This window comes from Amblyomma maculatum, chromosome 1, assembly GCF_055883805.1.
Source record: "Amblyomma maculatum isolate TAMU_Amacu chromosome 1, ASM5588380v1, whole genome shotgun sequence".
In the NCBI taxonomy this organism is placed as follows: Eukaryota; Metazoa; Arthropoda; class Arachnida; order Ixodida; family Ixodidae; genus Amblyomma; species Amblyomma maculatum.
Window position 1 is genome coordinate 44646745 of NC_139344.1, and position 26681 is coordinate 44673425.

General features: G+C 46.2%; 1 long non-coding RNA gene across 1 annotated transcript; it reads right to left on the bottom strand.

The window, feature by feature from the left end:
• Positions 1-3670: 3670 nt before the first annotated feature.
• On the bottom strand, positions 3671-23182 carry LOC146202246 (uncharacterized). Its single transcript, XR_014703669.1, has 5 exons — positions 22633-23182; positions 6488-6618; positions 6035-6180; positions 4823-4987; positions 3671-3839 (listed from the first exon to the last, which is right to left on the bottom strand). It is a non-coding gene; the product is annotated as an uncharacterized LOC146202246 (long non-coding RNA).
• Between the last annotated feature and the right edge of the window lie 3499 nt (positions 23183-26681).

Genomic DNA, 26681 nt, shown 5'->3' on the forward strand with positions numbered 1-26681 from the left:
GGAACTATATTTTATATTGGCCTGTTTATCTGTAAGTAAGCAGTCACTTTCACATTCTTTTGTATATGTTATGACTACAGCAAGGGTGCATATTGAGGTTCCAGACCTATTACAAAACCTGAATGTAATTTTTTGAGCATGTGTTTCATGCGTAAACAATAACTAACAAAAGTAGAATAGAGTGCAACCAGAGTTAACAATTCAAATGCTTATAAAGTATGTACCGGTGCACCTAGAACACGTTAAGGGTTACAGCTATGCTAAGGTAAGGTAATGAAGGTTAGAAGACTCGGGCAGCAATGAAACTGACTTAGTGCAATATACTAGTAAATTAATCAATGCTCATGAAGTTTGTGTTCTTTGTATATGCCTAATAAGCTGTTCACAGATGTAATATAGTGAAGAGCAAGGACAGTATGGGAAGAGGATAATAAAATATAAAATAAGCTAGACAATGCATATATCTGCGCCCCCCCCCCCCCATCGCATACAAAAACAAATATAAAACTACAAAGGGGCCAGTGGTAATGCAAAGGCAAAAGCAACTCTTGGGCCCATTTGATGTAACAGTTGGAGTGAAATAAAATAACAGTAATTTATACTAAATTCTAAATTACCTGCTGGCAAAATGTCTTACCCTGCACTGCAAAGACAAAAGTATGTACAAAAAATACGGTGTCTGTAATACTTTACCACAGATGAAGGCTGTAGAAGAAACAGTGGAAGAACTTCAACTGTGTACTGGGACCAACACCAAACAATAGTAGATGAGAAAAGCAAGACTGACACTGCAACCCTCTAGCACGGCAGTATGGTAAGACATCAGCTGAAGCGGGATAACGTTAGCATGCCTTGCAGGCACCTCAAGGTAATTCAAGGCCAGCCTCTTGGTCTTTTTATCGCCTTTCTCGCAGATGATAATGGAGCATCCATCACGTGCGATCACCTGCAGTTAGAGCAAAAGGGATAGTGCAGAGTAACCAGACATAGGATGTGCTCGAGTAACTTGCCTCACTAAACCCAATAGAGCTACTTATTCAAGCACTTCTGCATGCCACAGCGGTGTTCACTCTTTTATAATCCCAGATGTCTTTTTCAGCATCAAGTGCAACGGCACCTACATCACACACAACTACTTTCACTGGCGTCATTTCAGTACAGTGCACAAATATGATGCATTCAATTTTGCTGGTTACACATGTTGACATTGGAAATTCACAGATTACTTAATTACAAAGTTCCAGCCAAAATTAAACGGAGCACGCCTTGGTGTCTGAACTTCTCTCGCACACTTTGTAGATATAGTGTCAAGGTTTGTTGGGGTTATATGCCAGCACAACAGCGACACTTGCTAGCTGTTTCCCTTATACGTCATTCGAAGTCGAAGTGGTCAAAGTTCCTGATTCACACAGGGGCGTGCGACAATGCTGTCACCTAAAACCACGGGAAACCGGAACAACGCTGCAAGAGCTTAATATTAAGGAATGCCATATCTAAGGCGAGCGAAACCTGTGTTCTCTACATAAAGGTTCTCTGGGTTATATATCTGCGCAATTCCAGGTTTTGGTGATATATAGCTACGGCATATCTTATAAATATGCATGATATGCCTAATAATAATAATAAATGCTTCACAAGAAAGAAAAGGCAGTTTTTGTCACAGTTGTTCTGTGGATGCCTGAACCATGCTGCAAGAAAAGGGAGGAAGGTGGGAGTGAAAGCGGAAAGAGAGAAGGGGGTGCCGTAAGGGAGGGCTGCAGAGTAATTTCGTCCACCTGGGGATCTTTAACGTGCACTGACATTGCACAGCAGGACGCCAGTTTGTTTCGCCTCCATTTAAACGCAACTGCCGACAATCGGGATCGAACCCGAGTACTCAGGCACAGTGGTCTGGCGTCTTACCATTGCACCACCCCGGCGGGTATGCACGAGATGCTTCGTGAGGACATATCAGCATTATAGTTTTGGCAAACGCAGAAACATCTGCTACATATTTACGAACGCAACTGTGCGACAATGAACATTTTTCTTTTTCTCGTCCCTCGCATACATGCCATTAAAATGAGAAAATGAGTCGCAACCCAAGTGTTCGCTACTTATGAAGTTTATTAGAACACACGATAATAACACTAAAGCAAATGTATCACATCATTACAGAGCACGCCCGAACAAAACATCGGGTGAGCGTGTGTACAATAGCAGCCCGCAAACAATCGATTAGGCATTTGTGTTCGCTTGTCAAAATTCCTCATCATGCACGCCATGCACGCTCGATATTAGGCTACTGAGGGCAATGACACAAAGCAACAGGATGGTTCTCCCAGCTGGGCTCGGCATGCTTTCCGCCCCTCTAGGTGCCTACACTATGGTGGCGGAGCCTCCCGATCACATCCTCGGTGTCCTCGAGGCAGGGGCTGGTTGGACACATCACCTCGAATGCGCGACGATAGGCACGTTGCTGTTTTGCAGCCGCCGTTGTCCGCCGACTCGGTGTAGAGGTCGGCACGCAGAAAGGCTGCACGTCCGTTGACGACTTCATGAACAAGCAAAAGTCAAGCTGAGAAAGTGCACTCGTGATTTGGTGCGTCGGAGGTAAACAACGGCCTCTTCGTGAGTAAACCGCGCAGTACAGTCCCAAGACTCGAAGTGAGGCGTCTCAATGGGGATCAGGCAGCCCAAGGCCAAGCGCGATGACGTGGCATTGTTAACTTGCTTACAAGGCTGCTCCGGTGCCTCGAAGTCGGCTAACGAGGACTCGCTGCCACCTGACCTCTCGGTGCCCAGAAGAGTAGTACCCATGGCGTATAGCCTGGAAGAAGACGTCTCGATAGCATAGAGCATAGAGCAACCTGGCAGTTCGACAGCTAGCTGCGTTCGAACGCGCTCTTTGTGAGCTCGAGCGGTGCCCCAGCATGGCACGAGCTTGTCCGAGATGACAACGAGGAAGTCATGGTCGCACAGAAAAGGAAAGATTCAGCAGCGCTAACAAATACGAACTTACAAATAGACGCAGACAGGACGGGCGCTGACTCCAACTGGTAATAATAATTGTTTCACAGGAAGCTTCGAAAGGCGCAGTATCTGTCCCACTTGTTTCTGATTGATTTATAGGAAGGGAAAGGCACGGTAAATGTCTCACTTGTTCTCTGCGGACACCTCAATCGCGCCGTAAGGGAAGGGAAGAAGGTGGGAGTGGAAGTGAAAAGAGAGAAAGAGGAGCCGTAGTGGAGGGCTACGGAGTAATTTCGACCACCTGGGGATCTTTAACGTGCCCTGCCATCGCACAGCACACGGACGCCTCTTTGTTTCGCCTCCATCGAAACGCTGCCGCCGAGGTACGCCGGGTTTGAACCCGGGTACTCCGGCACAGTAGTCGGGCATCTTACCACTGCACCACCTCGGCGGGCCACATGTTTCTAAACACCTGAACCGCACCGTTGAAGGGAGGAAGGTGGTAGTGAAAGTGGGAAGAGAGAAAGAGGAGGCGTGACAGTGCAGGAATTCCCAGGTGAAAATGTTCTTATGGGATTCTTTATGGTCCCAGTTCTTATGATTTATTGGCCCATTCCCTGTAGCTGCTGGTACCATAAATCTTGTGGGACCATAAAGCTTATGGGACGACAAAGCATCAGGGACCAGTAGCTTCCGGTTCCAGAAAGGATGTGGGACTGAAAGGGCAATGAAACATGTTTTGTTTACATTTTCCGATGTTTATTCACATTCCAACTTCCGTTTTGCCTTATGGGCACCATGCATCTTTTCGCTCAGCACTCTGTTGATTTTCTTGAATTTGGGGGTGACATCCTCGGCTTTCATTTTGGCCCAGTGTTTCAAGGTCTCTGCAAGAGAAAATGCAAGTGATCGCACAAATTAAAAAGAACACAATTTGCCATGGCTACCCTGACTTGACATACCTGCAACATATGTCCTCACTTTAAATTTCTCATGAGACATAAGGAAATATAGCACCTGTTGGGGTGATGCAGTGTTTAGGGCCCTCGACAACTCTGCCTAAGGATGTGGGATCGATTCCCGGCCTCGACAGCCCCTTATCGATGGCGCCGAAATGCTAGGCGCCCATGTGCTGTGTGATGTCAGTGCACATTAAACCCCAGGTGGTCTAAATTTTTAGAACCCTCCACTCTGTGTCTCTCATAGCCTGAGTCGCTTTGAGATGTTAAATCCCAAAATGAAACCATAATTAACCTTCTTATATACTTAAGTTAAAACTGAGGCAACTGCGGTTTAAAACTTAGTAAGGTGCCTTAATATAGCCTTGGCAGAAATATTTGGTCAAGGATAGCAGTGCATAACATCCCTAGATGTGCCAACCTGCAAAATGGAATGGTTGCAAGGGTGTGTGCCAGGCCACCTGTCACACTGCTCATTAGGTGATTGCTTGACTTTATCCACTGTGTAACTATTGGCATGAATGGAAGCTCCTTGAAAGATCATACCATAGCAAAAATTTAAGTAATGAAAAGGGCTTCATTGTGACTCTAGCACTGAAAAATGTTCTAGGAATATGCCGTATCTGGAAATGCTACCCCCTTTTTTTTTTTTTTTTTTTTGCAAAATGTACTGAAAGTGGCCATGTACTATATTATGCAGGAAAGGAAGAGATAGCACATTCAGACTTTGTAGCTTCAACTCCATTACAAGAAAAGTCAACATTTCAATGATGTAAGCTGTACAGGCCAGAATAACAGACGTGCACCACTGAAATAAGGCCCATGAAACAGTGACGGACATAGCTCTAGCACTGTGGAATATCTAATACTTAGAATTTAATCCAAATTGAATGTGTGAACGGGTGGCTCACCAGAGCTTGTGTGCTTTGGGGCTAGCACATCACAAATGCTCCTTCTGGCAAGGATTTCATCCCCCCATTTGGCCCGTGCAGTGACCTTCACAAGTGTGGGCTTCTTGTTCTGCAGTATTTAGCTGCCTGCATACCTTTCGCCTTTACACCATTCACAAGGTGAAACTGCAGAAAACAGTACATAAGAGATCTCTTATTAATATGCATAAATTTCTTTCAAATGACTAACTCGGTCAAGAAAAATATAGAAGTAATCAGTGTGTGTGCATGATGTGCGACATTTGCTATAAGCACTAACCGCATGGGGCGGTGGGCTGAGGGCTGCCAAAGCTTTGCCGCTAGTCGTAGTCGCTCAGGTTCTGGGTTTATAGAAAATTTTGCATGTCGCCCGGAAGCAGCTCCCGAGGCAGCCAATCGCAGAAGATTGTTTTTTTTTTTGTTTTGTTTTTTTTGCGAGAAAAGTTTTTCCTAGTTCGGTTTGAGCAAGGAGGGTTTGAGTGAAGAACCTGCAGACGCTACTTCATCTGATCCGTGCATATATAAGCGCATCGAGACAATTTAGTAAAAGCTTGGTAGGGTAGTAAACGAAAAAAAAAAAAAAAAAAAGACTAGTATGGCTAGCTATTTCTAATTTTCGAAAGGGGCAACAGAAAGTCACTGCTTGCAATGCAGATCTGCATTGCCGTGTAGTAGCACACCGCTGTGCAGTGACTTCTTTTTTTTTAAAAACGATGCGTGACAAAATTTTTCATCAGTGTTTTATCGTACTTCATGCTGTTTACTGTTAGAAACGGGATATAGCGTAACTGTACTCCCTCTGACCGAACGGCGAGGCGGCGGTAACAAAGCAACACTGAAAACGCACCTCTCCGTCGCCAAATCCCGTCTCCGTGATCACCGGCATGCGGAGACAAATCCGAGGCAGCAACAATCAGGCAAAGGAGATAAACTTTTACGGGCAGCATAAAAATCCAAACATACCTCACAATAATAAGGCCCATTTCAAACTTCGGGACAACAAACGTGACCTCATTTAAATATTTCGCTAATTTTGATTAGCGGCGGTCATCACTGCCGATTTCCACTGGCAGCCGTTGTGCCCGCTTGCGTAACGGTTCGTCTTTGTATGTGCTGCTGGATTTCAGCCCAACCTTACCACACCTTCCACAACTGAAGGAGCACAAAAGAAGCGAAAAACATTTTTTTACTTGCCCAACAATCACCTGTCCTAGGCCTTGTAGAAATCTCCTCGCATTTTTGAGTCTTGCCAGAAGTTGTCAAACCCCCAGGTCCGTTCAGGTCTAGACTTCGGAACGGCTACTTTTGGCTCGTAGAGGCTCGAGCCGAGGGGAAGAAAACTGCGGAAACGATGAGGTCGTAGCGCTAAAAAACTGGTTGGTTGGTTGGTTGGTTCATAGGAAGGGAAAGGCGCAGTATCTGTCACACTTGCTCTGTGGACACCTGAACCGCGCCGTAAGGGAAGGGATGAAGGTGGGAGTAAAAGTGGATAGAGAGAAATGGGGGCCGTAGTGGAGGGCTACGGGGTAATTTCGACCACCTGGGGATCTTTAACGTGCGCTGACATCGCACAGCACATCTGTCAAATTTCAGAGTAAAGCACATGCGAAGTAATCCAAATTACTGATAATATTTTATACTTCTTACACACAACTGTACTTGAACTGTATTCGTCTCGCTTCGAGCGTTGTAGCCGATCGAATGAAGACGCGTCATTGGCGTCGTCTGCTCCGTGCTAGCAGTGCAGCAGATGAAGGAAAGTCTTGGACCCTATGCGCCTTGGAAAAAAAAAAAAAAAAAAAAAAAAAGTTTCTACGTGTTTGTGACGCTTCCATTATCTCATAGCAGCAGTTGGCTCACTGTGGCCACTACTTGAAAAATACTTAGCTTGATTAAAACTATTTTGATGAAATGACTAGAACCAAATTGGAGTAAAAATTGATAATCTAAATGCAAAAAAATTACAAGGGACTTTAGCGACAAAGTCAGTGAAAGGCGAGAGCCGGAGTGCCGCATTCTGCTACGCAACTGGCACTAATCAGTTTTAATTAAGTAATTAGGTAGATAATTAATGATGTATTGGATTACTTAATTAGTCATTGATTAGTTATTAAATATTCCATTATTAGTCATTTATTAATAATTGACCGTTGATTAACGCATTCCGCATACTGTGGTGGTGCTCTGTGATTGGACGAGACCTCTATAACGCCTCTTTATGCACAATACCATAGGTTATCCAACCGGGACCAGTAGCGCGACTGGTCCCTGTAAACAACATGGTGAAAACATGTAATTACTACTGATTTTCTCCTGGAAACAATATCGCCAGCAGAAAACCATTAGGCTGTCTGCTAGGACCAGCGCCCTAGTTATTCCAGTAGCTACTGGCCCCAGGACATAACCATTAGGCACCCTGCTGGAACCAATAAGGCCAGCAAAAAACCATTAAGAATTCTTAATGGTTCCAGTAGAAGACCAGTAGGCTTCCTAATGCTTCCAGTAGAAACTAGTAAAAACCAGCAAGTTTCTTTATGGTCCCAGTACAAACCAGTAGATTCCCAGTAATAAATTTTCACCTGGGTTGCGACCACGTAGGGATTTTTAACGAGCGATGTCAACGCACGTTAAATTTTTGAACTTCTTCAAACATATGCCTCACATTCCAGAGCATTTTACCTCCATAAAAAAAATTGTTGCTGTTTCTAACATAACTAAATGAAGCGTGGAGCTTGCATAATGCGACTTAGTTCCTTGGCAATTACTGAAAGTTTAAAAAAGGCAAAAAAAAAAAAATAAGGTAGGTGAGAGAAGTTTCCATAGCAGGAGCTAGCATGCTGTTGGTAGGGGCGAAAATGAATATGGGACATATAGGTGCACTAATTACAACCGATAGTGTTTGCTCGCAAAGTAAAAAAATATATCATGCGCACATGGTCTTTTTAAAATGAGGTGCCCATTTTCGTGCCTTAAAATTACAGTGAACTAGATTCTAGTTCACTATACTTACAATAAACACTTACATATATGGCCTGAAATTTGATGTTCATTCCCATTCCAGTGTACATTTAGTCTATGATTTAAGGGCGCATGGAGAACAAATCGACCAGAAATTTAATTTTTTAATTTCAATGCTAAAATGTGCCGGCATTCTTAGAAAAAATTAGCTATATGAAATGTATACCTTAGTGCGCACCAGAAGTCCTTTAAAAATGGCGCCTATCATGCGTCTCTTCACGTCATATTTTGTTGTGACGGGAAGTGGTGTTCCCTTTTTTTTATTTTTTATTTAGCAACGCACAAAACCGTTTGCTTCAGTAAATATTTAGAAAGAATACATAAAACGAACTTCTTCAGTGCTTTCTGTCACACCACAACGGCGCACCTTGACGGCGCTGCGTTAGCACTGCGTTGTGCGTTAGGTTTAAGGAGGCCATCCTGAGGCTGGAGGGTGAATGGGCCGTAAAGATTCAGGAGCTCGGGAGGGACCTGAAGGTTGAGAGGGAGAAAAGGATGGCGCTGGAAGCACAGGCAGTAGAGCTAGTTAGGATGGAAGGGGCAAAGACCGACCAGCTAGAGGAGATAGGGTCTCAGCTCAGGGAAGAACAAAAAAAGCGAGCCGAGCTGGAAGGTCAGGTGAAGGCGCTTATGGCGCGGGCAGCTAAAGACCCCTGGTCGGAGCAAAGTCAGGGAGTGGATGAATGGGCCGTAAAGATTCAGGAGCTCGGGAGGGACCTGAAGGTTGAGAGGGAGAAAAGGATGGCGCTGGAAGCACAGGCAGTAGAGCTAGTTAGGATGGAAGGGGCAAAGACCGACCATGCTAGAGGAGATAGGGTCTCAGCTCAGGGAAGAACAAAAAAAGCGAGCCGAGCTGGAAGGTCAGGTGAAGGCGCTTATGGCGCGGGCAGCTAAAGACCCTTGGTCGGAGCAAAGTCAGGGAGTCGCCTCAGGATGAAGGAGATGGAAAGGAGGCGGACAGAGAAAATCACCCGGTGGCGGTGGAGTCGCAAGAGGCGGCTACACGATGCTACAGCGAAGTAGCAAAACAGTTCGTGGGAGGGCTATCGACAAGCCCGGAATCGCGCGAGAAATGTGGAACGCCGCTACGACAAGAGAACCAACGAGAGCGAACCGGGCGGCAGTTGGCGCAAGCTGGAGATGAAAAGCTAGATCGTAGGAGAGTTCTGGTGGTGGGGGACTCAAATGTAGTAAGTTTGAGGAGGCTGTCCTAGCAACAGTGAAGGGTGACAGGCGTTGTGGAGGCCCAATCGGGGAAAGGTATGGTTGAAGCGATGACCAAAGCCCAGGAGGTGGTAGGGAACAACAAGGATGTAGAAACCCTGGTCATCATCCATGCTGGACTCAATGATGTCTTGAAGGGGACGAGCCGGAATCTCGGGAGGCAGTTAGAAGTAGGTATAAATAACATAAAGGAGGCCTCTGAGAAAGTACACGTGACTGTATGCACAATCCCGGAAGTAGAAGGGCAGACCAGCAGAACAGAGGGGAGAGTAGTCGAGGCCAACCGGGTTATTAGGAGCCTAAGCTGACGACTTGGGTACACCACAATGGAGGTTAACAGGGATGTGTACGAGGTCAGCCTCCACCCGTTTGCACGAGAAGGCATCCACTACAGCCGGGCCACCAGTAGGAGGGTAGGAGGCAGGATAGGCCACCAGGCACCAGCTTTTTTAGGAGGGCCCAGGGCCCTGAAGCCACCAGTGTAAACAAAGGCGACCAAGAGGACGAACATAGACTAGGGAAACATAGAAGCCATAGGAGAAGCAACAGGCATAAGCGCAAGAGACAGATTAATTCAGACATAGGGTATATTAACATGCAAGGAGGCAGGAATAGGCTAAAATGGGAGGAAATAGAAGAGCAGCTTAGGCAGGAGAAGTTAATGGTTTATGGATTTGTGGAGACGCATCTTCGGGACATGGAGCAACCACCCTGTAACCCTGATTATGCATGGGAATACTGCAACAGAACAGAGGGCAGCAGAAAGGGAGGGGGAATTGGGGCATTCATCCATAAAAGTACAAATTGGCAAAGAGTCAAACAGGAATGTAAGGAACATTTATGGCTAAAAGGAAAAGTGGCAGGGGAGCAAACACTCCTTGGCTTTGTATACCTGTGGACAGGAGCAACTGCCAAAGAGGAAAACAAAAAATGGTAGAATGTATAGCAGGTGACATTAATGAGCTAGGAAAAGGATGCGAAATAATTATGGTAGGGGACATGAATGCTCATATAGAAGATATAGATGGATACACAGACTCGACAGGTACCATGCTGCTGGATATGTGTGAAAGACATGACTTAGTTGTCTGTAACAGTGCTGAGAAGTGTGACGGGGTCATAACGTGGGAGGTAGGGAGTCTGCATTCGACAATAGATTATGCGATAATGTCACACAGGATGTACAATAAGCTAAGGGTCATGAACATAGATGAACATGGTGCCAGGAGTCTAGGCAGTGATCATAAACGTATCAAGATGAGTTTTGGAATAAAAACTAATTCAGGAATGAAACATGATGACCAGCCAGATGGGATCTTTTACTCGGAGCAGCAAATAGAAACAGCAAGCACCCAAATTGAAGCAGTAATCTCTAAGGATAATAAAGCAGAGTGGACATACACAAAGTTAATGGGACTGTTTGGGCTAGAGTTGGCTAAGGTGCGAGTCAGGAAAAAAAGGACAAGACGAAAGCCAAAGAGCTGGTGGGATGGGGAGGTGAAGAAGGCCATAGAGAAACGTCAGGAAGCCTCCAGGGAACACATATTCTAAGCATAGGGGTGACCCAGAAGCAGACATTGAGAGAAAATGGTATAAATACATAAAATGTAGAAGGGAGGCATCCTACTTAATCAATGAGAAAATTAGAAGACAAGGGTCCCAGTGGCTGTCAGAAGTAAACAAAAGGGATAAAAATGTAGCTAAGAAATTCTGGCAACACCTGAATTCCCTTAGTAATAAGACTAGCCTAGAGCAGAGGTCTATTGTCACAGATCAAGGTATTCGGCTAGAAGGGGAGAAGGCAATAGAGCATATAAGACTAACGATGTCAGAAAAGTTTAAAGAACAAAAAAATGTCGTAGGTGCCTTAGTAGAGGACGATAGACCGGTTAGTGCAATTGTTCCAATTGGACAAAGAGAGTGGGAAAGGGCTGAGAAGAGAGTACCAAGTAGCACATCAGCAGGCCCAGATGGTATTCCTATTAGGTTATTAAAGATGTTGGGCCCAAAGTCTAAGGAAACGTTAAGAGAGGTGGTGAGCAAAATGTTAATGGATGACAAAGTTCCTGATGAATGGAGACTAAGTAGAATGAGCATGATATATAAGGGAAAGGGGGACAAAGCTGACATAGGCAACTACCGTCCCATAACAGTAACATCAGTGGTCTACAGGGTGGTGATGCAGATTATAAAGGACAGACTGCAGGCATGGGTAGAGAGCAAGGGGGTGCTGGGAGAGCTGCAGAATGGCTTCCGGAAACAAAGAAGGTTAGAGGACAATCTGTTCTCATCGACACAGTGTATCGAGGTAGCAGAAAACGAACACAGACCCCTATGGCTAGCTTTTCTAGATATCAAAGGAGCCTATGACAGTGTACTTCAAGAAGACTTATGGAGTATTCTGGATGTGTTAGGTGTGGAAAGCGGAGTAACCAATCTTTTAAAAGATATTTATAAGGATAACCAGGTGCTAATAAAATGGGAAAAAAAGGTGTCGAAGCCTGTAGAGGTAAAGAAGGCGCTTAGACAAGGATGTCCCCTGTCACCTTTGTTGCTCATGCTGTACCTGCAAGGTTAGAGGCTAAACTAGAGGGGAGTGGACTCGGCTTCAACCTTTCCTTATTCAAGCAAGGAGAATTTATCCCACAGTCATTACCAGGACTAATGTATGCAGATGATATAGTACTGATGGCTGACAACAGGGTAGATTTGCAGGAGTTGATGGATATCTGCGGTACAGAAGGAGATAAGTTAGGTCTGCAGTTTAGCAAGGAAAAATCGGCAGTCATGATTTTTAATGATAATGAGGCCGGCGAACATAGGATACAGGAGGACATGCTGGAAGTAGTGGATAAGTACAAGCATCTTGGGGTGTGGATAAATACTGGAGCTGAATACCTAACGGAGCATGAAAAATATGTGGCAGCTAAGGGAAGTAGAAACGCAGCCGTCATGAAAAACAGGGCGCTGTGGAATTAGAATAGGTATGAAGTGGTGCGAGGGATTTGGAAAGCGGTGATATGGTTCCTAGTCTGACTTTTGCCAATGCAGTCCTGTGTATGAGATCAGAGGTCCGAGCACGATTGGAAATTAAGCAGCGCGGGGTGGGTAGGCTTGCTTTGGGAGCTCATGGGAATACGCCAAACCAGGGTGACCTGGGATGGTCTTCTTTTGAGAGCAGGGAAGCTGGCAGCAAGATAGCGTTTGAGCAACGATTGAGAAAAATAGGAGAAAAGCGGTGGGCTAGGAAAGTCTTCAGCTACATCTACATGAGGAATGTTGACACAAGATGGAGAAGGCAGACAAGAAAATTGGCAAGCAAATATTTGGACAGCAGTAGGGGGACCAGCCAGGAATTATCAATTAAGAAAAAGGTTAAGGAAACAGAGAGGGGTCTGTGGAAAACAGGGATGGAGACTAAATCAGCATTAGAAATGTACCGAACTTTCAAGCAGGAAATAGCCAAAGAAAACATTTACGATAATTCTAGGGGCAGCCCATTGTTGTTCGAGGCTAGGACAGGAGTATTGCAGACTAAGACGTACCGAGTCAAGTACCAAGAGATAGACACGCTGTGCAGGGTGTGTGGGGAGGATGAGGAAACGCCTGAACACTTAATAATTTCCTGTAAAGGGCTCCGCCCTATAGTTCAAGGCAATGGGCCAGATTTAGCCAAAGCATTGGGGTTTAAGGATAATGAAGGGAAAATAGACTTTAAAAGGGTAGAAATAACCAAACGAAGGTTAGCTGATTGGTGGCTGAAAGGAAGGCAAGAATAGGCCCACACTATATATTACAATTCACGGCTAGGCCATGGCTAGGCGGCCTGTGGCGCCGCCGCCCGATTCAAAGGGTTCAGCCCCACCCACCCATCCATCTCCACCCACCCATCCATCCATCCATCCACCCATCCATCCATCCATCAATCCACCCATCCACCCACCCATCCATCCATCCACCCACCCATCCATCCATCCACCCACCCACCCACCCATCCATCCATCCACCCACCCATCCATCCATCCAACCACCCACCCATCCATCCATCCATCCACCCACCCATCCATCCATCCACCCACCCATCCACCCACCCATCCACCCACCCACCCATCCATCCACCCACCCACCCACCCACCCATCCATCCACCCACCCACCCACCCATCCATCCACCCACCCACCCATCCATCCATCCATCCATCCATCCATCCACCCACCCACCCACCCATCCATTCACCCACCCACCCACCCATCCATCCACCCATCCACCCACCCATCCATCCATCCATCCATCCATCCATCCATCCATCCATCCATCCATCCATCCATCCATCCATCCATCCATCGAAACGAAACACGCTAAGCTGCTTTTGCCGCGAATCGATTCCTTGACGATTCCGCGTTCAGTCGTTCTGCAATGTTCTGGTTCTACTTTGACGCGTAGCATGTGTCGCAGGTGTTGTGTCGTAATTCCGTACTGTGGGGGTGTGCACGAAAAAGAAACTGTCGAAACGCAGGTCACTATTCCCATGCAGTATTGTAAATGCGTCATCTCCCCGCCTTCGAGTCCACGCGCTTTTAGAATCCCTTTCTCCTTCTCCCACTGCGGACAACCCCTTTTGACGACGCATCCCTCCTCACGCCTTGGAACATTGAAGAGGGTTGGGAGAGGATGGGCGTCGGGAGAAGGAGGGAGGGTAAGGAGGGCGTGCTACTCTTTTTTGCTTTTTGTTAGTGTTGGTTAGTTTGTTTTCGGCCATGCAGCCGTAGAGCGCTCGCGGAGGAGAGCCGGGAGCGCCCATTCTTGCGGCTGATGGCGTGGTGTCCATGTCACACTCAAGAAAGCGGCAGCTACTTTTCAAAAAGCGTTTAATCCAATGTTCAAGGAATGTGAATCGTCAAATATGCGATTCGTATATAATTGTCATTTCCTGAGATACACAGTTTTGTTCCCAAGCAAAAGTGTTCGCAAAGCGAGTTGTCTGTAATTTCAAAGCGCGAAGAAAAGCAAGGAAAAAAATAGAAAGACCCTACTAAGAACGCATTTGTTTTTCCCGAAGAAAGCCAAATCTGGGCACCGAATTAGGTGAAGTTCAGCTGCAATTTTTAGTTTGCTCAAAGATCTTCAAAGCTGTCACTAATAGCCTTCCAAGTGTTGCTGTGGATAAAAAAATAAAACTGCATTTTGCTTTCTTTCCGCCAAGGTGCATTTGGCTCTCTTCGAAACAAATAAGAAACCTCTTAATTGGTTTCAAGATAGCTTCAATTCATTGCAGCGGACAGTGCCGCTAAGATTAGACAAAAACCTTGAGCTTTGCTATTTTGTTTTTTATCCAGTTGCACTCTCTATAAAAAAAAAAGAAAAAAAAAGAAAAAAAAAAAACATGTTGAACTTTGACACGCCGGGAGGCTTATATTAGACACCTGTAGTAGCCGTATGACATGTTCACGTATCTTCTGTTACAGTGTTCACACGCCATGGACCGCCACTACTTATATGCACTTAGTCGGTTAACAGCCACTATAGCTGCTGTTTTCGACATAGAAAAAAATGTCAAAATCAAAGGCTTTGCTGTTCCTTAAGAATAGAAATTATTTGTACAACGCTCGAAGAAAGAATGGGGAAGAAAAGGCCATTTTCCTCTTTTTCGCATAACCCAGTTGCGCTCTTCACAAAAAGGAAGAAGGAAACGCGCACAAGCTCGTCGCAAAGACGCCCGCTAAAAACCATTAACTTCTGTGGGGGGCGGTAGGGCGCTGACCCCTGCTTTCCGGCTTTTTTGACTGCCGACAAGAAGGGTGGGGTGAGAGGGGACTGTGAGCAGGGGGAACCGACACAAGGGGAAACACAGGCGTGGCACTTACTTCACGGGATTTCGGCACTGCGGGGAGATGGCCCATTGCCTCCGACAGCAATGCCTTGATTTTCTTGTAATCCACTCAAGAATTTAAATTCTGTGGAAGCGAGTACACCAAACAAGCCCAAAGTGCCAACCGATTTAGGATAAAAACGATAGGTCTTCAAGAGTCTGCGGAAAGCAAGAAGAAAGGCAAGGCAAGTAAAAGAAAAGGGATTACCAGGCAATCTGAAGCAAAAAATGGTGTATCAGGGTCATATGTTAGGACAACTGGACGGAAGGTAAATACTTTGAGTCGCGATTTCTCAAAACATTTCTTCTGCATCCGTTTGAGTTACTACAATGATTTTTGTGTGTGTGTGTTTGTGTTCCTGAATGCTAACAGAATATTCTGAACTAAATAAAAAGTGGTGTCGCAATTATTTTTTCTCATGACACTTTCTCCGCGGAAAACTGTTAAAATGTGAGTGTCGTTATGTACATATTTTGCAAAGAGAAATGATTGCAAGCATTATTTTGGTTTAGAAGAAAGCCCGACGTAAGAACACTGAGAAAAAGTTTCAGGAATGTCTCTATTAAAAAAAAAGAAAAAACTACAAAGTTTTATAATATATAGTAAATAGTTTTCGAAATTTTTCTAGTATAGTTCGCAGGCTTCTGCCTTGCTGTCGATGCAACAGCCCCTAAAATTTCAGCTCAGTTCTTCAAAAAATGCCGAAGACAATAAAGGATGTATCTAAACGTGTGGACACTGTCCACCCCCCTTTAAACATGTGTTGCACAATAATATGACTGAATGCACAACTTGCTTCACCTAGCTAACATGATTCCCCTCCATCCCCACCACTTCTTCAGAAAGTGCATGAGGTATGGCATAATGTATGAATTGATAGCAAACTTTTTCTTTTCTTGAGCATTGTCAATTCTGTTGGTTTGCTTGAGTTTGCACAGCATTTTTTTTCTGCAACAGATGTGACACTGCGAGGATCTGATTATAGAAACAGCTTTGCAGGCGGTGTCCAGGACTTGATAAGGAGCTTGGTAGGTAAAGTCTTTAAGACATGGAAATACATTTTTCAGCGTCTATGGTTTGCTGGGGGTTCCAACCAAATGCAAGCAAACCGCTACTTTTTTCTGTTCATCTGACTGAAATGTTTTAAAAAGGGGCATCACTTAATCTTTGTGCTTGCATGGAAGCACAATATAGATACATATGGTCAGTGTTTGCATGAGTGGCAAATACTGTGACCAACAGCTTTGCTGGACGAAAAAAAAAAAAAAAAATTGCCTCATATGTATTCCTACTATAGCTCTTGCCTAAAATGATCTTTCTTTTTACCCATGCTTTTTGATGCCTGAACCAAACGCAAAAGAAGACTTTCTGATTACCACACAGAAGTGGGTGCATGACGTGACGTAAAGAGAACAGGAAAAATGATCCACATCTGCGTTCAGTAAAATATAAAACATACTTTAAGTATTTCGCTTTTCCTGGCATTTGGTAATTAGGTAAACTCATGAGAATTCTCAGTGCTAATTTTGACAGTTTTTACTGCAAAAATGGGAGCTATTGTAAGCGTAAGAGATTGTGCATGCACGCTTGCCACTTGTGTTTGAAAGATGGGTTATTCTGGGTCTGTTAAAGAATAGAAAAGCATATTACAAAAATAACATTCAATAAAAGGTCGAGAGTCTTCGAAATTCAGAAACACAGTTGTGTTTTTCATTAGAGCCTTCCCAGTGTCCTTTGCAGCTCGGAAAGTTCATTTTTTTCTTTCCTTTAAATTTATTATTTCTTCACATTCAGTTGGAATATGCCCAAATCGACATTTGATCAATCTGACAAACCACCAGCTATGCCGCCTGCAATTTTTATGTGGGATGATGGAAACCAACTCTCTACTTGCAGTGGGGAAGATGAGTGAGAGACAACAAAAATGATTGAACCAAAATTAACTCTCTACTTGCAGTGGGGAAGATGAGTGAGAGACGACAAAAATGATTGAACCAAAATTAACTAGAGCATTTCACGGGCCTGAATTTGAGGCCCGTGGCCCAAAGCCCAAGCCCAGCTCAGGCCCGTGGCTTCAAGCCCAGATCCAGCCCACAAATCTCGAAGTGGGGCCAAGCCTGGTCCCGGCTCGAACCTGTGTCACAGTGAAACGCAATGTAAATTGCTCACTGCGACTCTTGCTGCACAAAAAACTGGCCGAGAGAGAAGCTCGATAACAATTCAATTTTTTTTTTCTTATTTAGCACAAAAGAAAGTGATAACGAATCCCAGTCACCCGGCCAGTTGCTTGAGCACTTATCTCGTAGGTGTGCAGAGATAACATATCAGTTCAGTTCAGTCGTGTCCGACTCTTCGTGACCCTATGGAGCATATCACGCCACGCTTTCCGGTCTCTCACTATCTTCCTAACATCACATAACTTCATCTACAGCGCTTCGAGGATGCCACCTAACCACCGCATTCGCTGTCTACCCCTTCTCCGGTGACCCTCAACCTTTCCCAACATCAAATCTTTCTCCAGCGACTCCTCTCTTCTCATCAGATGACCAAAGTAGCTGAGCTTTTAACATTAGAATTTGACCCTCCAATGAGCAGTCAGGGTTTATGGTCGAAAATATGGACTGATTTGATCTTCTGGCAGTCCTAGGAACTCTCAAGAGTCTCCGCCAGCACCACAATTCAAACGCGTCAATTCTTCGGCGGTCAGCCTTCTTCACAGTCCAACTCTCGCATCCATACATCACAACTGGAAAGACCATAGCACAAGTTATACGGATCTTGGTTGGCAGTCTAATGTCTCTGCTCTTTACTAGGCAGTCAAGGCTAGCCATGGCTCTCTTTTCCAGAAGCAGGCGTCTCCTAATTTCATGGCTGCAGTCTCCTTCTGGGGTTATCTTGGAGCCCAAGAAGAGAAAATCTGTCACAGCTTCCACTTCTTGTCCCTTGATGCTCCAGGACTTGATAGGGCAAGACGCCATGATCTTTGTCTTTTTAATGTTCAGTTTAAGCCCAAACTTCTCACTCTCTTCTTGTACGTGCATCGGAAGTCTCTTGAGTTCCACTTCACTTTTGTGCCATTAAAGTGGTATCATCCGCATATTTAAGGTTGTTGATACATTTTCCAGCAATCTTCACTCCAGCTGAAGACTCGTCCAGACCGGCCTTCCTCATGATGCACTCAACATATTGGTTAAACAGGCAGTGCGACAGTATACAGCCTTGTCTCACTCCTTTCTCAATCGGAAACCAATCAGTAAGACCATGCCCAGTTCTGACTGTGGCCTCTTGCCCTTCATACAGGTTTCTGAGGAGACAGATGAGGTGAATTGGAACTCCCATCTCTTGGAGAGCTTGCCACAATCTGCTGTGATCTACGCAGTCAAACGCTTTCGCATAATCAGTAAAGCAGAAGTAGATGGGTTTCTGGAACTCTCTTGCTTTTTCCATGATCCAGCGAAGGTTAGCAATCTGGTCTCTAGTTCTTCTGCCCTTGCGAAACCCAGCTTGCATGTCCGGAAGCTCCCGATCCACATACTGCTGCAGCCTACCTTGAAGGATTTTCAACATCACCATGCTAGCATGCGAAGTAAGCGCGATCGTGCGGTAGTTGGAACAATCTTTGGCACTGCCTTTCTTTGGAATGGGGATGTAAACTGACCTCTTCCAATCCTGTGGCCACTGCAGGGTTGTCCAAATTTGCTGACATAATGTATACAAAGCGTTAACAGCATCATGGCTGAGGTTTTGAAGCAACTCAGCTGGAATGCTATCAATTTCGCTAGCTTTGTTCTTAGCAAGGCTGGCTAAGGCCCATTCAACTTCACTCTTCAGGATGCCCGGCTCGAGATCAGTAACCACAACCGTCTTATGTTGGGTTTGCACATTCGGGTTCTTCTTGTACAGTTCTGTGTATTCCTGCACACCTCATTTTAATCTCTGAGGCTTCAGTGAGGTCCCTGCCTCGTTCGTCCTTTATCACGCCCAGCTTAGCACATCAGCTTCGTTTGATATTGTTACGACGTTTATTTAGACAGATCTTAGGATGCGCTAGAGAATAGCACACCAGAACGGGGCAGAACCAGCTTCTTCCTCTTCTGCGTATTCCGCCAAACCTCATCTTCCTTCAGTAAGGACCGCGGGAAGTGCGTGACACTGCCCCCTTCGCAGACGATGCCCGCCGGGCGAGTCAAGGTTCGTCACGTTGATAGAAGGGCTTCATGCGGGCCACGTGGACTACTTGAGTCTTCCGAGAACGACGCCCTTGGGTGGTCACCCGAGACTACAAAGTTAACTGCGCTGAGACATTCCAATACAACGAAAGGGCCAGTATAGTGGTGCAACAGTTTCTGGCACAAGCCGCGCTTACGCAACGGCGCCCAAAGACACACCAAGTCACCAGGGACATAATTAACATCTTGATGACGCTTGTCGTAGCGTTGCTTGTAGCGTTCCTGGGAGGCTAGAGTGTGAAGTCTAGCGAGTCGACGAGCTTCTTCAGCCAAAGAGAGAGTATGCGCTAGTGAAGTTTCAGCAGGGAGCAAGGAGTGAGAAAGGCAGAAACGTGTCCAAAGTGCTTCGTGGAGGTCGTGCATAGAGAAGAAAAAACGGACTGTAGCCTGTCGTTTCGTGCTTAGCAGTGTTAAATGCGTATGTTATAAACGGAAGGACTTCATCCCAGTTTTTGTGGCGGGAGTCGACATACATTGCGAGCATATTGCTAAGCGTCTGATTGGTGCGTTCGGTAAGACCGTTTGTTTGTGGGTGGTAAGGAGTTGAATGGCGAAAATGGGATGAGCAGAGGCGAAGAAGTTCTTCTACAACTTCTGCCGTAAACTGTCGGCCACGATCGCTTATTAACACACGCTTATTAACATGTCGAAGAATGATGGACCGTAGGAGGAACGCCGAGACATCAGAAGCAGTGGCTGACGGTATAGCAGCAGTTTCACAGTACCGCGTAAGGTAGTCTGCGCACACTACGACCCAGCAGTTTCCGTTGGAGGAACGGGGAAACGGTCCTAGAAGATCAATTCCCGCCTGTTCGAATGGGGTTCGTGGTGGCGTTATAGGCTGAAGATGACCCGGCGGTGAGCAGGTTGGGTGCTTGAAACGCTGGCACTGGAGGCAGCTGGCCACATAACGTTGAGTAGTTTGACGCATCTTCGGCCAATAAAAACGTTCCTTAGTCCTGTGCAATGTCCTTGCGAAACCCAAGTGTCCAGCTGTGGCATCGTCGTGCATTACCCGAAGAACCTGACACCTAAGACTTGTAGGAACTACCAGAAGAAGCCGCGCACCTACGACGAGTAGTTCTTCCTGTATAGTACACCGTCACGAATGCAGAATGAGGTCGTAGGGTTCCGGGATTTTGCTGCCTCAAAAAGCGGTGCCAACTCGTTGTCGTGCCGCTGCGCAATCTTGAATTCACCAACATCAGGGAAACTTGTAGAGATAACGGCTATATATTCATCCAAGACCTCATTGTCGCAATCAGTAGTTTCAAGTGGCAACCGTGACAAGCAGTCAGCATCACCGTGGTTACGACCACTCTTAAAAGACACAGTAAAATTGAATTCTTGAAGGCGCAAAGCCCACCGCGCAAGGCGTCCACAGGGGTCACGAAGGTTTACAAGCCAACATAAGGAATGATGGTCCGTCACAATTTTAAATGCACATCCATAAAGATATGACCTAAACCGTTGTACACCGAATACAACAGCTAAGCATTCCTGTTCAGTTACTGTGTAATTACGCTCAGCCTTGCTCAAAGAACGGCTTGCATACGCAACGACATGTTCACCGCCATTGTGGCGCTGTATGAGCACAGCACCAATTCCAACTGCGCTGGCGTCAGTGTGAAGTTCTGTTGGAGCTGATGGACAGAAGTGGCGTAGTACTGGTCCTGATGTCAAAATAAACTTTAACTGACGAAAGGCGGAGTCACAATCGGCAGTCCACTTGAAAGGCACATCTTTTTGCAGAAGACAAGTAAGGGGATATGCTAGATCAGCAAACTTTGGAACAAAACGCCGAAAATAGGAGCAAAGCCCCAAAAAACTCCCGAGCTGTTTTAACGATTTCGGCGGTTTAAAACAAGTGACAGCTTCGATCTTTTTCGGATCAGGCCTGTTTCCATCCTTGTCTACGAGATGTCCAAGTACCACAGTCTGGCGTTCTCCAAAACGACATTTCTTGGAATTGAGTACCAGACCAGCTTTCTCAATACACTCCAAGACAATCTCTAATCGACTGTTGTGTTCATGAAAAGTTGTCCCGAATATCACTACATCGTCCAAATAACACATACAAATGTGCCACTTCAGCCCGCGCAAAACTGTATCCATGAATCTTTCGAACGTGGCTGGAGCGTTACATAATCCAAACGGCATCACATTAAATTCATACAGCCCGTCTGGGGTGATGAATGCCGTCTTTTCTTTATCTTCCGGGTGCATGGGGATCTGCCAATAGCCTGATCGCAGGTCAACTGAGGAACAATAGTAGGCGGAATGTAAGCAATCAATGGCGTCATCAATACGTGGCAGGGGATACACGTCCTTCTTGGTAACAGTATTCAGACGTCGATAATCAACACAAAATCGCCATGTGCCATCTTTCTTTTTGACTAGAATCACAGGGGCAGCCCACGGACTAGACGATTCCTGAATGATGCCCTTATATGCAGCATGTCACGAACTTGTTCTTCGATTGTTTGGCGCTCTGATGGGGATACACGATAAGGCTTCTGGCGGATTGGATCAGCAGTTCCTGTATTGATTCGGTGCTGAGTACGGGAAATGGGAATCCGTGGTGGCGAGTCCCGAGAGAAATCGAAAGCCGCAGTTTGTTTTGCCAGAACTTCCACTAAACTGTGACGGTCACTTGTTGGCAGGGATTTTTTAATCATGGTAAGAAATTTTGTCTCATCTTCTTCTGAGCATGCGGTAGGCTGGAAATTGTCTGTGCTGAGCACGGCCACTGATTTAAAAGTGTCTTCGTCAAAGTTGGCAAGTTTTAGACCACGTGGTAATACAACAGGTTCGTTAGAGCAGTTAGTCGTCCACAAAGAAGAATGGCCATTCACGACTGAGATGATGCAGCGGGGAATCAGAATACTTTTCTTCGCGCAGTTGAGGGTGAGTGGTTCAACCACAGCGTCGAACGCATCACTGGCACAGCTGGAACTAATAACTCGTATAAACTCTGCTGACATTGCAGGAATGATATATGTCTTCCGAAACCGAAAGCGTGCTAGGATGAGTCCGCGAATTTTCACACAAAGCAGATTCAATTCGAGTGCTCACAGAAATGTCTCCATTGCGAAAGTCGAGAGTGGCCCCACATTGCTCCAGAAAATCGAGTCCAAGAATTACGTCATGCATTGATCGAGTAAGTACTGCGAATTCAGTTTGGAATGTGTGGCCGGCGATAACAAGATTCACTGAACAGACTCCAAGTGGGTTAAGCGGTTCGCCACCAACACCACATAATGTCGCACTATCCCAAGCAAACATAATTTTACGACCAAGGCAGTTTTTAAAAGCGAGACTTATAATAGAAATAGTTGCACCTGTGTCCAACAACGCCATAGCACGTACACCGTCCACAAACACTTCAATTCGGTTTTTTAACGTCGAAATGGGCAGAGGCATGGGTAAGCTAGAATAATTTGCGACCTCACCTCCATCGGCCGCACTCACTAGTTTCCCGGAGGTGGCGACCGTCGTCGGGGGGAAGGGGATTGTCGTAGGCGCCGAGATGGTGGTGTCAGGCTACGGTCAGAGGCCGGTGATTCGTTTCGGTTCAGCACCATTCTGCGTTCTTGTCGGCTAGCTGTTGTTCTGTACTCATTCCGGCCAGGTGTTCTTCTATATGAATCATCATTGTCAGCAGGAAGCCTTGTACGTACGTGAGTTCACCCACTGTCGGCGATACTGCTGGTACGGACGACGGTTGCGGCAAAAGCGGGAAATGTGGCCGATCATTCCACGGTCATAACACACTGGCGGCTCACGTTCATTCGATGAATAAGGCTCATCGTCGCTTGTATTAAACGTTTCATGCTCTGGATGTGGTCGACGAGGAGGACGAGAGTGCTCGCTGTTGTAGGCGTTGATGGTGAGAGGCTGGATGTTCGGGCGATGAGCAGCAGAGCATCGGGTGTCCGAAGAAGACGTAACAGGGGGAGCACTGTAGACGGGTCTGACGTGGCCTCCAATATCTTGATGCCTCCGAAGCTCTTTGCGGACGATCTGGCGAATTGTATCTGCCAGGCTTGTCGTTTCAGACACATCCACACTAGCGACAGTTGTCACATTAGGCAGCCGACCAAACTTTGGAATGATACGGCGTCGCTTGAAACATTCAAACGTGCGGCAGTGTCGTGTTACATCAGCGGTAGTATTCAAATCCTCCTTGCAGATGAGAAAGTTGTACACATCTTGCGCTGTTCCTTTGAGGAGGTGGCCCACTTTGTCTTCTTCTGTCATTCGATCATCAACTATTCTGCATAGCTTGAGGACTTCTATATAAGTTGTGCAGGTCTCCCCCGGTACTTGGGTTCGCTGAGCCAGAGTCTGTTCTGCGCTCTTTTTTCGAGCATCGGCATCGCCGAATCCCGCTCTCATTTCTTCCATGAAGCGATCCCAGGTGGTAAGGGATGCTTCATGATTGTCAAACCATGTTAGTGCAGTTTCTTCAAGAAAGAATACCGCATTCGCCAGCTTGGTATTCGCATCCCAGCGGTTGTATTTGCTCACCCGATTGCAGTGGGTGAGCCAGTCATCCATGCCTTCCCCAGGCTTGCCATAAAAGTGTCGGGGTTCCCGATAAGGCTGTGGGATGGTCGGTTGTGCTGCTGGCATGGGCGGCGTTGAAACATCTGCTTGCGCCATCTCCGTCCGTAGGGGGGGGGGGGGGGGGGGGGGGGGGGGGGGGGCTAGCCCAGCAATTCTTCTGCTCCGGCGGTGTAGGAGAGGTTAAGTGGTGATCTTTAGCCCGCAAACTCCACCGCACTTGTTACGACGTTTATTTAGACAGATCTTAGGATGCGCTAGAGAATAGCACACCAGAGCGGGGCAAAACCAGCTTCCTCCTCTTCTGCGTATTCCGCCAAACCTCATCTTCCATCAGTAAGGACCGCGGGTAGTGCGTGACAATACCTTTGATTGTCTTATACAGAGCTCTTGTGTTCCTCAATTGGCTGTTGTCCTTAACTGCTTGACACTATGTTCAGGAAGGCATTCTTATCTCTCCTTGCTATTTTCTAAAGATCGGCATTAAGAACCTTGTATCGTTCTCTTTCCCCCATAACTTTTGCCATCCTCCTTTCCTCAGATATTTGCAAAGCCTCTTCAGATAACCAGTTTGCTTTCTTGCATTTCTTTTGCTTTGTAACTACCTTAGTAGCAACTTCTTCTATTATATCACGAACATCAGTCCACATCTCTTCAGGCTCTGTCTTCTAGATCTAATTCTTGAAATGATTCCTCACTTCCACAGCATATTCCGATGGAATTTGATCCAGATCATACCTGAAAGGCCTTCTAGTGTTTTGCGTTTTCCTCAATCGAAGCTTAAATTTGGCAACAAGAAGCTGATGATCGGTGCCACAGTCGGCTCCGGGCCTTGTTTTTACTGCTTGTATATAGCGCTTCTCCATATCTGCCGGCAAAGAATGTAATCAATCTGATTCCTGTACAGACCGTCCGGTGAAGTCCATGTGTGCAGGCGCCTCTTGTGCCATTGAAAATGAGTATTCGCTATGGTCATGTTGTTTTCTTGACAAAACTCTGTTAAAGAAGTACTTTGCTTTGGGCTAGTTGGTTCATGGTTGAAGTGGATTATGAAGACGGCGCGAAAGGGACGAGGACAAGGAAGGAACACCAAAATAACAGGACAGGCGCCTGTCCTGTTATTTTGGTGTTCCTTCCTTGTCCTCGTCCCTGTCCTGTTATTTTGGTGTTCCTTCCTTGTCCTCGTCCCTTTCGCGCCGTCTTCATAATCCACTTCAAACTCTGTTAGCCTCTGCAAAGCTTCATTTGGCTCACCAAGACCGAACTTGCCTGTAATTCCGGATATTTCTTCACTCCCCACCTTAGCATTCCAGTCTCCTATGAGAAAAAGGACATCTGATGATGGAGTGCGATCTAAAAGGCAGTGCAGGTCAGCATAAAATCTCTCAACGTCAGCTTCTTCAGCAGTAGTGGTTGGTGCATAGACTTGGATAACTTATGTTGAAAGGGTGATCATTCGGTCGTTTTTGGGGTTGTACCCTAGCACTGCTTTGCCCATTCTTCTGTTTACTATGAGAGCGACCCCATTCCTTCTCCTGAATTCGTGCCCACAATAAAAGACATAATGGTCGCCGGAGTTAAATTCTCCCATTCCGGTCCACTTGAGATCACTGATACCCAAGATATCAATGTTCAATGTCCATTTCTCGCTTGACGACATCCAGTTTACCTTGCGTCATAGATCTTACATTCCATGTTGCTATGCGATATATCTCCTTGCAACATCGGACTTTCCGATCGCTTCTCGACACATCCACAACTGAGCGTCCTTTTGGCTTTAGCCCAGCCGCTTAATTCATCCTGGAGCTACTTGGAATCGCCCTTTGTTCATCCCCAGTAACATGCGGGACGCCTTCCAACCTGGGGGGCTCATCTTTTGGCGCCATATCATTAATGCTATTGTGACTGGTCATAGGGTTTTCTTGGCAAGAAATACTGGAGTGGGTTGCCATTACCTTCTCCAGTGAATCACATTTTGTCAGAACTCTCTGCCGTAACCTGTCTATCTTGGGTGGCCCTACACAGCAGAGCTCACGAGATAGCGTATAGGAACTCTTAATCACGTTCCAAGAGCCAAATTAGTAGGGTTGGATACACACGCAATGACTGCTTTGTGTTCCTTTTAGATATTGTCATGCTACTGATGACGAAGGATTGTGATGGTGTCAGAAGAAGAGGAAGAAGCGTTGGTTTCTGGGGGCTAGTAGGCTTCACCTTCTCCTGCTGCAACAGCACTGTAAATAAACACCCCCTTTCTTATTTTACCGTAACAACTTGGTGGAGGTGCTCCGTTCGATCCCTACCTGCAGCGCAGCAAGAATAACTGGAGTTTCGACGTAGCCGCTGCCTTGCTGGACTGCCACGGCTCCAGACCATCATGGACCACACAGACTCTAGCCATGCAAGCCGTGACACCGCAAGCCAGGCTGGCGACAGGCCTGCCCCCTCCAGCCCTACTCCGTCCCAGCCTTACCGGGAACCACGATCGTTTGCAAGAGAAGAAGGTGAGGACGCTGAGAAGTGGCTACTGCATTATCAACGAGTAAGTCCGTACAATCGGTGGGACCCTGTCACCACCGAGATAAATCAGCGTTTTGGCAACTTGATTCCGAGTAAAAAGCGGGCTGGGCAGACCCTTACTTAAAGAGCTCAATTGCCCGATGAAACGTGTACCACGTATTCAGAATAAATCCTCAGATTATGCAGATGTGTCAATTCCAACATGCCCGAGGAAGACAGAGTCGGCCACATTTTGAAGGGTATCGTGGCTGACGTGTACAACTTTTTGATTGCCAAAGACACTCTTGACACTGTCTCCGATGTCATTAGACACATCTGCGCTTTTCAAGCTCTGAAAACACGTCGTATTGCGCCGAAATTTGGGCGGTTGGCCAACGCGCCTACCGTGGCCAGCCTTGATGACCATGCCTTCCGT